We start from the raw sequence: 14545 nt of genomic DNA, 5'->3' as shown, positions 1-14545 counted from the left end.
CCTTTGATCGCTTTGGGTGTAAAGAGTCACACTTAGTCTCACACGTGCTGCTGTGGCGCGCTGATCGGTCTCCCGTCTTTTATTATGAAATAATGCTGAATTTATGTGGGGAAGTTATTGTTGCACAAAAGTTTCAGATATCTGTCGCTGAGATAGATGATGACTGGAGCGCAGATCCGTGCAGAATGCTGAAGAATCGACTGATGAATTATATAAAACGCAACACTTGGTTTTGCTCCCATTTTGTATGAGATGAACTCAAACATCTAAACTTTTTCCACATACACAATATCACCATTTCCCTCAAATATTGTTCACAAACCAGTCTAAATCTGTGATGAGCACTTCTCTCTTTGCTGAGATAATCCATCCCACCTCACAGGTGTGCCATATCAAGATGCTGATTAGACACCATGATTAGTGCACAGGTGTGCCTTAGACTGCCCACAATAAAAGGCCACTCTGAAAGGTGCAGTTTTATCACACAGCACAATGCCACAGATGTCGCAAGATTTGAGGAGCGTGCAGTTGGCATGCTGACAGCAGGAATGTCAACCAGAGCTGTTGCTCGTGTATTGAATGTTCATTTCTCTACCATAAGCCGTCTCCAAAGGCATTTCAGAGAATTTGGCAGTACATCCAACCAGTCTCACAACCGCAGACCACGTGTAACCACACCAGCCCAGGACCACCTCATCCAGCATGTTCACCTCCAAGACTGCCTTCGTGGGCGGGGTTTAGGTGGACGACGTCCAACCCCAACGAAACGTAAAAATGTTCATTTAAACGGTGGAAAAATAATTCTGCAGCAGGTATCGATAGTGTTAACGCGAGTTTCCGTTCGCCATCTTGTGTAAGAGTTTCCGCCATAATGTACGGCCTGTGCAAAGCGCAAGAGAATAGAAGGAATCGCGATGACGTCACACGCTGGGGGGCTCACACCGGTAGGCAGCCACTAACTGTGCGTAATATTTGAAGATGTCACCGTTCAAACTATGCAATTGGTGATTCACCACACACACTGACAGATCAGCACTGTGCATAAAAAAAAAGCATAAAACACAGCATTTTCACTTTGCAGCATTTAGCTTCAAGGATCGGATGCGGTTTGACTCAGTACCAACCTACATGAGCTCACCCAGTGTTCAAACTCATCACATTAGAAATAAACCTCCCTGTCTGTATTTTTTTCTTTTTTCCTTTGGTTTTCTCTGTGCAGCACAAAATTTAGGTGATACACTGTGACTGAAGTTATTATGAGGGCTGCAAAATAACAGTCTGATTTTCAGTTCATTTGAAATCAAGCACAGTTTAACACGCAAAAGAGCAATTTACAGACAAAAGACGATCACAAAGTGTGAAGTTGGGCTCACCAGCGTTAAAAGAAATAAAACCAGTGAGGAGAAACACAGAGGTGACTGTCCAAAAACCCATGGTTCAGTTCTAGCTGGTCTGGTGGCTTTCAGGTTGTGAAATGTATGAATACACATGGGCTGATTTTGTGTTTGTGGATCGTTTTGTTTTGTTTTTTTTGAATTTTTGGGAACTCATTGTGGTTTTTTTTTTTTTTTTTTTTTTTTTTTTTTTTGTTTTGTTTTTTTTTTTGTTTTTTTGTCACAGAGAAACCTTTGGCTTGTCTTTTTTTTTTTTTTTTTCTCCATCATTTTTTCAGCCTTCCTCACACGCAGAACTGCATTTAATGACTGTAACACAGGTGAACTGCAGCCTGATGCACAATACGCACACTGGCCGGACTCTGCGGGAGTGTCTTTTTTGGACCGCATTTAAAAAGTTCAGCATATAAAAAGTTGGAGCGTTTGCACAGCTCCAAATGCTGCGTCACTCTCTGCCGAGTCAAGTTACAGTTCGGTCAGAATTAATAACTTCAAAGCAAATGACCGTTTTTTTTGTTGTTTTTTTACTTTATTTTTAATCAAAGTTTTGTAATCTTACAGAGAAAAACAAAACATAGAAATTGTACAACACATAGAACACAGAACAGGTGGGTCACCGAGGGGTGGGGTAGTGATGCATTTCAGAAAAGAAAAAAAAACGGACAATAGTTTTGAATAGCAACGGGTTACAATAAACCTTGATGAAATGCCCAGAAGTATGAAGGAGATTGGACATTGGCACGAACCCACCCACATTCAGCACAAGGACCCCCTGTGCAGGGCCATCCAGTACAAATTAAGAATGGAGAAGGTATGGTAATTGTAATGTTTTATAGTGTACCTTCGGTTTCTTGTTCCACCATATAAACCTAGAGATGGTTCGGTCCCACTCTTGAACTGCTTATTAGGAATTTTGAGGTAAAACAATCATCTTTATAATTTCTATTCAGTTATGTAAATCGAGTGTCAAAGGGGCCCATCTGTCCAAATCCATCCATCCATCCGTTTTCTTCCGCTTTATCCGGAGTCGGGTCGCGGGGGCAGCAGCTCAAGCAAAGCCGCCCAGACCTCCCGATCCACACACCTCCCCCAGCTCCTCCAGAGGAACCCCAAGGCATTCCCAAGCCAGCCGAGAGATGTAGTCCCTCCAGCGTGTCCTGGGTTTCCCCGGGGCCTCCTCCCAATAGGACGTGCCCAGAACACCTCTCCAGCGAGGCGTCCAGGGGGCATCCGGAAAAGATGCCCGAGCCACCTCAACTGACTCCTTTTGACGTGGAGGAGCAGCGGCTCGACTCCGAGCTCCTCCCGAGTGACCGAGCTCCTCACCCTATCTCTAAGGGAGTGCCGAGCCACCCTGTGGAGGAAACCCATCTCGGCCGCATGTACTCGCGATCTCGTTCTTTCGGTCATGAGCCAAAGCACATGACCATAGGTGAGGATTGGAACGTAGATCGATCGGTAAATCGAGAGCTTTGCCCCCCTACTCAGCTCTCTCTTCACCACGACGGTCCGATACAGCGACCGCATCACTGCAGATGCTGCACCGATCCGTCATCAATCTCACGCTCCATCCGTTCCTCACTCGTGAACAAGACCCCGAGATACTTAAACTCCTCCACTTGAGGCAAGGACACTCCACCGACCTGAAGAGGGCAAAGCACCTTTTTCCGGTCGAGAACCATGGCCATGGATTTGGAGGTGCTGATTTTCATCCCGGACGCTTCACACTCGGCTGCAAACCGCCCCAGTGCACGCTGAAGGGCCTGATTTGACGAAGCCAACAGAACCACATCGTCCGCAAACAGCAGACGAGATTCTGTGGTTCCCAAACCAGACCTCCTCTACACCCTGGCTGCGCCTAGAAATTTTGTCCATAAAAATAATGAACAGAACCATTGACAAAGGGCAGCCCTGGCGGAGGTCAACGTGCACTGGAAACAGTTTTGCCTTACTACCGGCAATGCGAACCAAGCTCCTGCTGTGGTCGTACAGGGACCGGATAGCCCTTAGCAAAGCACCACGGACCCCATACTCCCGGAGCACTCCCCACAGGGTGCCCCGAGGGACACGGTCGAACGCCTTCTCTAGATCCACAAAACACATGTGGACTGGTTGGGCGAACTCCCATGAACCCTCGAGCACCCGATGGAGTGTGTAGAGCTGGTCCAATGTGCCGCGACCAGGACGAAAACTACACTGCTCCTCCTGAATCCGAGGTTCGACCATTGGTCGAATTCTCCTCTCCAGTACTCTGGAATAGACCTTACTGGGGAGGCTGAGGAGTGTGATCCCCCTATAGTTGGAACACACCCTCCGGTCCCCCTTCTTAAACAGAGGGACCACCACCCCGGTCTGCCAATCCAGAGGCACTGTCCCCGATCGCCACGCGATGTTGCAGAGGTGTGTCAGCCATGACTGTCCCACAACATCCAGAGACTTAAGGTACTCAGGACGGATTTTATCCACCCCAGGAGCCTTGCCACCGAGGAGCTTTCTAACCACCTCGGTGACTTCGGCCTGGGTAATGGATGAGTCCGCATCTGAGTCCCCAGTCTCTGCTTTCTCTTCGGAAGACGTAACGATTGGATTGAGGACATCCTCGAAGTACTCCTCCAAATATGTCCAAATCATTTTCATTTTGTTAGTCATAGTACCATAATTTGCTTTTTATATTTTGTTTGGATTTTTAGTAATATTAACACCTAAATAATTCATAGTTTTTGTTTTCCATTTAAATTTGTACAGTTTACTTATATCCTCTCTGGGTGTGTAGTTAAAGCAGAGTGAGTTTTTTTCTATATTTAGTTTATAACTCGACTCAAGTCCAAATTGGTGGAAGCAGGACATGAAGTGTGGTAGAGTGGCATCAGGGTCAGATAAGGTCACCGAGACATCATCGGCGTATAGACATAATTTGTATTCTGTTCCCTAAATAAGATTCCCTTAATTTGCAGATCTTCCCTAATTTTTGGGTAAGTGCTCTATGAAAAGTGCGAAGAGAATAGGACTCAGTGGACATCCTTGAAGGCATCCTCGTTCCAGGGGAATTGCTCCTGAAAGGCCACCGTTTATTTTGATCCGGGCCACTGGCAAATTGTCTATTGATTTCAGAGCACTTATAATTGTATTATTAAAGCCAAAATGTTGTAAGACCACATATAGATATTCCCAGCGTACGGTATCAAAGGCTTTTTCAGCAATGAAACTAATTGCTAAAGATTCATAGTATTCCTACTCATGTTGGTAATGTGTAATGTTCACCTCACATTATCCTGTGTATGTCTATTTTAATTAATCCCGTCTGGTCTGTATCAATCAGTTCAGGGTGATATTTTCTAGTCTGCTAACAATTATTAAAGTAAAAAATTTTATAATCAATGTTCAAGACAGAGATGGGCTGATATGATTACATTCCGTTTTGTCTTTTCTTGGTTTTGATATGACAGATATTGCTTGTTTCCAGGTTGGTGAAATCTCACCCCCTTTAAGCACATGGTTAAGACATTTTAACAGCAAAGGTGTTATGGACTTCCTAAAAGTCCATTCAGCTGGTAGTCCGTCTTCTCCTGGTGCCTTGCTTGCTTTCAATTTTGAGTTGGCTTTATCAACCTCTGCTTGTTTTATATCACTGTTATCCATTTATTTTGTTCTACGCCAATTGAAGGAAGGTCCAAAGAATGTAGAAACTGCTTTACTGATGGAAGTTCAGTTAGTTCAGTGTTCTGAGGACTTTTCAAAACACCACCAAGTGCAGACAAAAGTAGCAACACTGCCTCCAGCTGGACAGAAGCAGAAATGACAATGAGGTCATTCCAATGTCCAAAATGTCATGTCCAACACAAGTCAGAGGTCTTGTTTTAGACAAGAATTTTATTTATTTTTTTCTCTGAGTGGCACAAATATAATTTGTCGCATGTTATTGCATGTACATAGCTGTACAAAAAATGCCTGAAGCATTTCCCACACTTTAATGTAAATAGTTGTAGATAACTTTTTTTTTCTGCTACATTTGTACATGTTTTTGAAGTTACAATTTATATTTGCATTCTAAGTTATAAAAATGGTGTTTGTGTTTGTTTGTGCTATTTTGCACCACAGAGGGATGAGTTTTAAGATTTGCACAGTAAATGTTCACAAAATTACATTATATCTGGTTTTGTTTTGTTTTCTTTATTTATTTTATCAGTTTTGCTTTGCTAAGGTACTGTATAACCCATTCAGAAACACTTCCATTATCATTTTTACACTTAAGTTTATATCGCAATGTATACCATTTCAGTGAAGAGGTTTAATTTGTACCATGAATTTTAGGTCATATTGCCCAGCCTTAATCGGCAGGAAGCATATGCATGGCGGTGCGCTGTATATCGACGACCGGCAGGACTAGAGTTATGAGAAAAATGGGTATTATGTTGATCATCTGAAATAGACTTATTGCGCATTTAAAGTGAAGCAGCATGTTTATGTATTTAAAAATAAAGAAGAAAACATGCTGCTGTGGCTGCTCTCCACCTCACAGATGAAGTGAAAGGATCTTCACTTTAAGCAAATCAAGTTTAACTATTCAAAAAGTGCCTTTATTCAGATTTGTTCATCAGTAGGGTGAACAGCAGATTTATCAGTGCAGCTTTTGCAGAAAAACTGCACTCCACGGCTCAGTTTTTCATAGGCTGTGTTTCACATTCACACGGTGCCTGTCCACTGACTGAGGATTTCACGGAATGCCTGTTCTTGTGGTCCAGGAAAACTCAGAAACTCAAAAACAATAAATAATTACCCTGGAAAACAAAGGGAACACCCTAAATTTGACAATTTGCACATTGGTGCAGTGACTTTGTGCAGTTGCCTCAGGAAAGCCCTGAGCTATTGATGTTGTTGTTTAACAATGCACAAGTACTTTTATCCAATTAATCGATAAAATAATCGAGAGAATACTCGATTCCAAAAATATTTGATAGTTACAGCCCTATATACCACCCACCACTGAAGGTGTTATGAAAAGCTAAATGGAGCATCTGTTTTTGTAGTTGTTCAATAAATGTGTGTTGGGGAAAATGGCCTCTCTAATCTTTGCTAGCAGGGCTGTACCACAGGGTGCTGTTCTACGGTCACCTACAATCAACAAAAGTTCAAAAATGGGATGAAATTTTTTTTTTAATCCCGATTTCAAATCTGGTGCCAATGATGGCTGTAAGTACTATGTACGAGGTCTGTTAGAAAAGTATCCGACCTTTTTATTTTTTTCAAAAATCTGATGGATTTGAATCACGTGCTTGCATGAGCAAACCGTGAAACTTCGTGCGCATGCATGAATTTTTTCACGCCTGTCGATTGCGTCATTTGCTTGTAAGCAGCCTTGTGTGAGGATGGGTGTTGTCTCTCATCGTTTTTCTTTGCAAGGAAATGGCGGAACGACTGGAGCAGCGCGACTGCATCAAATTTTGCCAGAAACTGGGCGACAGCCAGGTGGAAACCATTCGGATTATTCAGACGGCTTTCGGTGACGATCCTATGGGCATCACACAGATTAAGGAGCGGTACACAATTTCTCGGATAGTCACACGACTGAAAAGCCACCGAAAGCCGTCTGAATCTTCCGAATGGTGTAAGAGCTGGGCATGTCACAACATGTCCTGTGAGGCTTCAACATGAAGGCACTTTTGCTCTGCCATCAGCTTCGTGCCGATGAATTTTGCCGCCACTCTTTTCATGGCAAAATCTTCTGTCACAGTGGAATGTGCCGAAAAAGTGCTGATGTCCACCTCTTCCACAATTTCTCGAATAGTCACACGATGGTCCCACATCACCACAGCGTTCACTTTGGAAATGATCCGGTCATTTCAGCATGTTGATGGCCGCCCGGAGCGTGGCTCGCTCTCCACCATTGTGCGGCTGTCTTTAAACCGGTTGTACCGCTCCTTAATCTGTGTGATGCCCATAGCATCGTCACTGAAAGCCCTCTGAATAATCCGAATGGTTTCCACCTGGCTGTCGCCCAGTTTCTGGCAAAATTTGATGCAGTCGCGCTGCTCCAGTCGTTCTGCCATTTCCTTGCAAAGAAAAAACGACGAGAGACTCCACCCATCCTCACACAAATCAAATCAATTCAAATCAATTTTATTTATATAGAGCCAAATCACAACAATAGTTGCCCCAAGGTGCTTTATATTGCAAGGCAAAAGCCATACAATAATCACAGAAAAAACCCAACGGTCAAAATGACCCTCTATGAGCAATCACTTGGCGACAGTGAGAAGGAAAAACTCCCTTTTAACAGGAAGAAACCTCCAGCAGAACCCGGCTCAGGGAGTGGCAGTCTTCTGCTGGGACTGGTTGGGGCTGAGGGGAGAGAATCAGGAAAAAGACATGCTGTGGAAGAGAGCAGAGATCAGTCACTAATGATAAATGCAGAGTGGTGCATACAGAGCAAAAAGAGAAAGAAACACTCAGTGCATCATGGGAACCCCCCAGCAGTCTAAGTCTATAGCAGCATAACTAAGGGATGGTTCAGGGTCACCTGAACCAGCCTTAACCATAAGCTTTAGCAAAAAGGAAAGTTTTAAGCCTAATCTTAAAAGTAGAGAGGGTGTCTGTCTCCCTGATCTGAATTGGGAGCTGATTCCACAGGAGAGGAGCCTGAAAGCTGAAGGCTCTGCCTCCCATTCTACTCTTAAAAACCCTAGGAACTACAAGTAAGCCTGCAGTCTGAGAGCGAAGCGCTCTATTGAGATGATATGGTACTAAGAGGTCCCTAAGATAAGATGGGACCTGATTATTCAAAACTTTATAAGTAAGAAGAAGAATTTTAAATTCTATTGTAGAATTAACAGGAAGCCAATGAAGAGAGGCCAATATGGGTGAAATATGCTCTCTCCTTCTAGTCCCCGTCAGTACTCTAGCTGCAGAATTTTGAATTAACTGAAGGCTTTTCAGGGAACTTTTAGGACAACCTGATAATAATGAATTACAATAGTCCAGCCTAGAGGAAATAAATGCATGAATTAGTTTTTTCAGCATCACTGTGAGACAAGACCTTTCTAATTTTAGAGATATTGCGCAAATGTAAAAAAGCAGTCCTACATATTTGCTTAATATGCGCATTGAAGGACATATCCTGATAAAAATGACTCCAAGATTTCTCACAGTATTACTAGAGGTCAGGGTAATGCCATCCAGAGTAAGGAATCTGGTTTTAGACACCATGTTTCTAAGATTTGTGGGGCCAAGTACAATAACTTCAGTTTTATCTGAGTTTAAAGCAGGAATTAGAGAAATTGGAGGTCATCCCTGTCTTTATGTCTGTAAGACATTCCTGCAGTTTAACTAATTGGTGTGTGTCCTCTGGCTTCATGGATAGATAAAGCTGGTATCATCTGCATAACAATGAAAATTTAAGCAATGCTTTCTAATAATACTGCCTAAGGGAAGCATGTATAAAGTGAATAAAATGGTCCTAGCACAGAAGCTTGTGGAACTCCATAATTAACCTTAGTCTGTGAAGAAGGACTCCCCATTTACATGAACAAACCTGTAATCTATTAGATAAATATGATTCAAACCACCACAGTGCAGTGCCTTTAAAAGGCTGCTTACAAGCAAATGACGCAATCGACAGGCATGAAAAAATTCACGCATGCGCCCACAAGGTTCAAGGTTGGCTCATGCAAGCACACGTGATTCAAATCCATCAGGTTTTTGAAAAAAATAAAAAGGTCGGATACTTTTCTAACAGACCCTGTTATATCAAGTTTTTTCAAGATTGACAAGGATGGATCGAGACGTTACTATGATGCTTCAAAACGTGGATCGATTTGCTGTTTTGGATTAAATGGAACGCCACTGTGGGAAAAACCCTATACAGGTTGTGACTGACATTTGGACACTAGGTCGGGTAGCTGGTCGTATGTCACCAAGAACCTTTCCTCTGAAAATTTTGGGAGGAGCATAGGTAACTCTAACCTTAGCCATAAATGAACCAACTGAACCATGTGTGCGATGGGCATCCTGCTATTAAGTGTCTTTCTCCCATAATAGGTGTTGATGTTGCTCAAATTTTTCCTTTATTGCATTTTTATAACTAAAAGAACGACTTCTTCTATTGTGTAAAATTTATTTCAGAAAAGGCTACACTTGCCATCAGTCTGGGAAGAGTTTAATGTTTTCATTAAATCGGTTATGCCAAGACAATAAATTCTAGTGCTTTGATTTTTGTGAGTGGCGTCAGAGTTTAGAACTTTGAGTGTTTACACCATGGAATGGCTCTTAGAGGAGGAAATTTTTGCCTTGGTGCAGAGGAAATGTGAGGCAAGAGATGCTCATACAGTCATGCCTCAGTCTCAGTCTTACTGTCCAACTACTATGGTTAATCACGGCAGTTTTTCAAATTCAGTTAATTTAATTTATATAGTGCCAAATCACAACAAAAGATGCCTCAAGGCGCTTCACACAAATAAGGCCCAAACTTCCCAACTCCTAGAACAAGCACACAGGTGACAGTGGTAAGGAAATACTCCCTCTGATGATTTGAGGAAGAAACCCTCAAGCAGACCAGACTCAAAGGGGTGACCCTCTGCTTGGGCCATGCTACCGACCCAATTGACAAAACGAAAAATACAGAAATTTTGGGATCTGTGCGTGCTGGGAAGCTTGCAGAAGAAGGCAACACTCCTATCTCTGGATGGAGCTGCACTTAAAACAGAGAGAAAAAACAATCATGCATCAAAAAGACAACAAATGCAATATAATTTGTCAGCATTAAGCAACAAGAAAAACAGAAGAATTCTAAGGTGATCACCGGCCACTAGCCCTAAGCTTCACTAAAAGACCCAGACTTTAGATAAAGTTTACTAATAAATTAATTTAAAAGGGTAGGAGCATAGTGCCATACTATGCCAGCATGCTAGCCATACGAAGGGAAAATAAGTGCATCTTAAGTCTCTGCTTGAAAGTCTCTACAGAATCTGACTGTTTTATTGACACAGGGAGATCATTCCACAAAACAGGTGCACAATAAGAGAAACCTTTGTGACCACAGACTTTTATTCACCCTAGGGACACAAAGTAGTCCCTGCGCCCTGAGAACGCAGAGCCCGGGTCCGGTGGCATATGGGTCTAATTAGGTCAGCTATGTAGGGAGGTGCTCGGTAAATAATTCTATAGGTTAATAGCAGAACCTTAAATCTGATCTCACATGGACAGGAAGCCAGTGAAGAGACACCCAAATGGGTGCGATGTGGTCAAATGTTGTTGCTTTGTGTCAAAAGTCTGGCAACAGCATTTTGAACAAATAGAACATTCACTCTAGAAGTAAACAATGCCTACATCAGGTTCTCCGCATCAGCCATAGACAGGATGGGATGAATCTTTGCTATATTTCGCAGGTGGGAAGAAGGCCAGTCCTCATAATATCTCTAATGTGGAGGTCAACAGACAACGTCGGATCAAAAAACTACCCCCAAGGTTCCTCATTTTGTCAATGTGATGACATATGAGCCTAGGCTAAGGTTAGGTGGCCCAAATTGATGCTGATGTCGCATGTCTCACTGGACCAAGAACTATCATTCAGTTCTTGTCAGAGTTTAAAAGTAGGAAATTGACCTCCAGCTTTTCAATGATGCAAGGCAAACCTCACGGGTTTTTATGTGGATGAGTTACCAGCAGTTATCGGCACTGTATAACTATCATCAGAATAACACTATGAAAGGTAATCCCACTCCCCAATCCTGGTCACTAAGGTTAGAGGTAGTGTAGTTTTACAAGACACAGAACAACTGGTCAAGTATGATGTCAACCATGCAAGGGCATTCCGAATAATCCTAAAATGATTCTCCAAAGTGATCCACGGGATCGAAACAGCACCAGAATTGTAGTGGTGGTTCCGAATACATTGCAAACAGAAGATCATTCACCACTTTAGTGAGAGCTGTCTCTGTGAATGTTATTTCTAAAGCAGACTACAGTGGCTCAAAAAGATTATTCTCAGTAAGGTGGTCCACAAACTGCTGTGAAACCATTTTTCTAGAATTTCAGAGCAAAATGATAGATTTGATATCGGCCAATTTTTTCAATATACTAGGGTCAAGATTAGATTTCTTAGGTAATGGTTAATCACTGCAGATCTGAAACATTTAGGAACAAATCCAGAGATTAATGAGAGATGAATCAATTCCAGCACAGTCTGCCCAAGAGTGGGACACGGGTCCTTAATCAGTTTTTGTTGGTGTGGGATTGACTAAGCAAATTGTTCTTTTAGTAATTGTCACAAGTTTCGCCAGCACACCTAGTGAGATATTATCAAATTCTGTAAATATAGGTAATACCCTCAGTGATGGCACCACCTTGATAGCAGGGTGTAGTGGCTGGGTTATGGCATGCTGGGATATGGTTTAACCTAATGTCATCTATTTTCTTTTTGAAGTAATCTAAGAAATCTTGTGCTGTAAAAAGATAGTGACTTGTCCGTGAGTAAGTTTTGCCACTGTGTCAAACAAGAACTTTGAATTATGCTTGTTTTTGTTGATCACTCAGAGTAATAGGCCCTCTTTGTAGCCAGTCGTGCATGCTTATAGGCTGAGATAGCATCACACCATGCAAGGTGGAATGCTTCTTATTTTGAACTATGCCATTTTCATTCTAGACCTCTAGCCTTATGCACGAGGATCTAGAAAGGTATCATTAGGTAGTACACTGCCAAAAACTACGTTGACAGATTTGTTTTGTAAAATCTTACAGAGCACGATAAGATGATCTCAGTAATGGTTAAACAAAGCTAGAAATGTTGGTGGTTGTCCTTGAACATTTACAGCAGTGGTCTGGGCTCAGTCTTCCATAAATGCCAAACAGGTGCAGGGATTTCATACCTACCATCACTTCAGCAGATGTTTTACTGATAAAGTCCTTCCTTCTACTCCACAAGGTCTGTAGTTCAGATGACTACGTGCACCTGCTAGACCCTTTATGATTAAGTCAGAATAAAGTCTGCTGTACCTATAAATTGTGTAAAACCTTTTTTTTTTCCTTCTACTTGCAGGTGTGTTTCACTCCCATCAACTTGAGCCACTAGGAACGCGTGGGAGGAGAAGTTCAGATGTCTGTCTATTGCTCGACGGGCCTAAGTCGGAGGCGTCCATGATATTTTGGATGTTGCACAGTCAACTGGCCTGCTGGCGGCTCATCACTGCTCCGACTTCACCATTCACATTCATGATAAAAACAGGCTGACCTGGGTGGAGAATATCGCGGCACAGGCGGCGAATTTGTGGAATTGCTTTTGACCACACATCCCCTAACCTCCTCTTTCTGGATCTGTGATGGGACAGTTCGGGCATGGGATCTCGGCAGCCGTGGACAGACTGCAGGTTATGCAGTTCATGAGTGACCCAACAGTTCCGCTACTGCAGCTTTGACCTGAACTGCAGCAGCACGCTCCTCTGCGCTGGAACTCAGCGGGGTCACATGGTGAGGACAGTTTTCTGATTTTCTGGATGTGAGGCAAGGAGGTTGGAGTTCTTGGGGCGTATCGCGTCTCATAGTGACGACACTAACCCATGTGCCATTTTCACCTCTAGGATGAAGACCGCATGGCTTCCGGCTCCACAACGGCCCTGGTTCAATGTTTTCGACCTGAGCCAAACAACAGAGGAGCAGGCGCTGCAGGTCACTTGTAACAGTAACTCCTCTACCCAGCTCGGTTTGCTGGTTGGAGCGGATTACAACCAGCTGCTGTGCCTCGGTCATGACGAAAGCCTCACCTGTGGGACCTGAGTCACCTGGACACAACGAGCACTTACAGTTTTCAGTGCATCGGATGCTCGCAGTCTGACTCTGCTTGCTGATGGGAGTGGTGTGGAATATCTGGTTCGGGGGAAGCTGGCTGGAGAAGGCCCAGAAGCTGCTGGTGGTCGCGTGGGAAGAACAGCGGGGGACCTCCACCTGCTGGAGTGTGCTAAGCAGTGGCCTTCGTCTGTTGAGCAGCCTCGAAGGTGGTCACTCCTCCACAGTCGCTGCTTCTTGTGGGATGAGGTGCGGGAGCTCTTGTAACTGGAGGGAGGATGCTCAGTTGCTACTATGGAAACCAGGTGGAGAGGCCTCACAGTGAATAAGAGGGAGTCTTGAAGAGTGAATCGGCTTTGAAACTTGAATCCAGGCCACTATAAAAAACCTGATACCAAAGGGAAAAGAAAACGGCGTCGTTATGAGACTGATTGAAAACATCCAGGCACATACAATAGACTGTCAACAAAATCTGTCTGCAAAATGTATCACTGTGATTTTGTCATGTTTTTACAATTTTGGTATAGTTTGCTAAAATATTAACAAATGTGGAATGTTTTGGCTGTAGTATTCACTTACCCGGTCACCCATCCAATCCTCACTTTACCCAGAACTTGGACTCTCACTTGAGAGGTGTTTGTGCTCAGAGACACTGGGACATTATTGACAGTCGATGGTGTCTGTAATGCAAGGAAATATATGCAGAGATGAGATCTTTAAAGAAAAAAATGTTCACACAAACATGAAAATGTGAGTAATTCCTCCTGAGGATTCTCCTGGATCAAAAAGTTTGTTGATCCAAACAAGTTAAAATCTTGTTTTACAGGAAACTACTAAAACCCCAAATCAGAAAAAGATGGGATGATATGGAAAATGCAAAGAGGGGAAAAAAAGACCAGAGAAATCAATGCTGCTTCTGGACAAGGTTAAGATAAAAACGTTTTTTTTTGCACATTAAAGTTTTAAATTGGCATTTGTGAATGTAACTCCATATTGCAGCGCTTGACAAAAATTTCCCAAAGTCATCCCTTGTCCTTGTGGTTATATCAGCTATTGATGAATGACCATTCTTGATGCAGATCATGGCTATTCAGCTTTTCACACTGAAATTCATCCAAATTCCTTGAATTATTTACGCCTCGGTCCCACCGAATAATGAAGGCTGAAGGAGACACGCATAGGTGTGGGGGTAATTATTTGAAGATGACCCCACGTTTTCATCTATCACGTATCCACTATGAAGGTGCCACTATGGGCCTCTTCTGTACCCGCATGTGCCATGTAGCAGCCTCTAGTGATCCACGACCACCTGTCATTACAGCCTCGAATGGCTCGCATCAGCCACACTAAGCCACGTAGTGCCATGATAGCACCATGAT

General features: G+C 43.1%; 1 pseudogene; it reads left to right on the top strand.

Annotated features, from left to right (window-relative positions):
- Window positions 1-2112: 2112 nt before the first annotated feature.
- On the top strand, window positions 2113-13549 carry LOC117501089 (annotated as a pseudogene).
- The last annotated feature ends 996 nt before the right edge of the window (window positions 13550-14545 follow it).

Source organism: Thalassophryne amazonica, chromosome 19, assembly GCF_902500255.1.
Source record: "Thalassophryne amazonica chromosome 19, fThaAma1.1, whole genome shotgun sequence".
Taxonomy (NCBI): Eukaryota; Metazoa; Chordata; class Actinopteri; order Batrachoidiformes; family Batrachoididae; genus Thalassophryne; species Thalassophryne amazonica.
The sequence above is the reverse complement of the archived record's forward strand: the minus strand, read 5'-3'. Positions and strand labels throughout refer to the sequence as shown.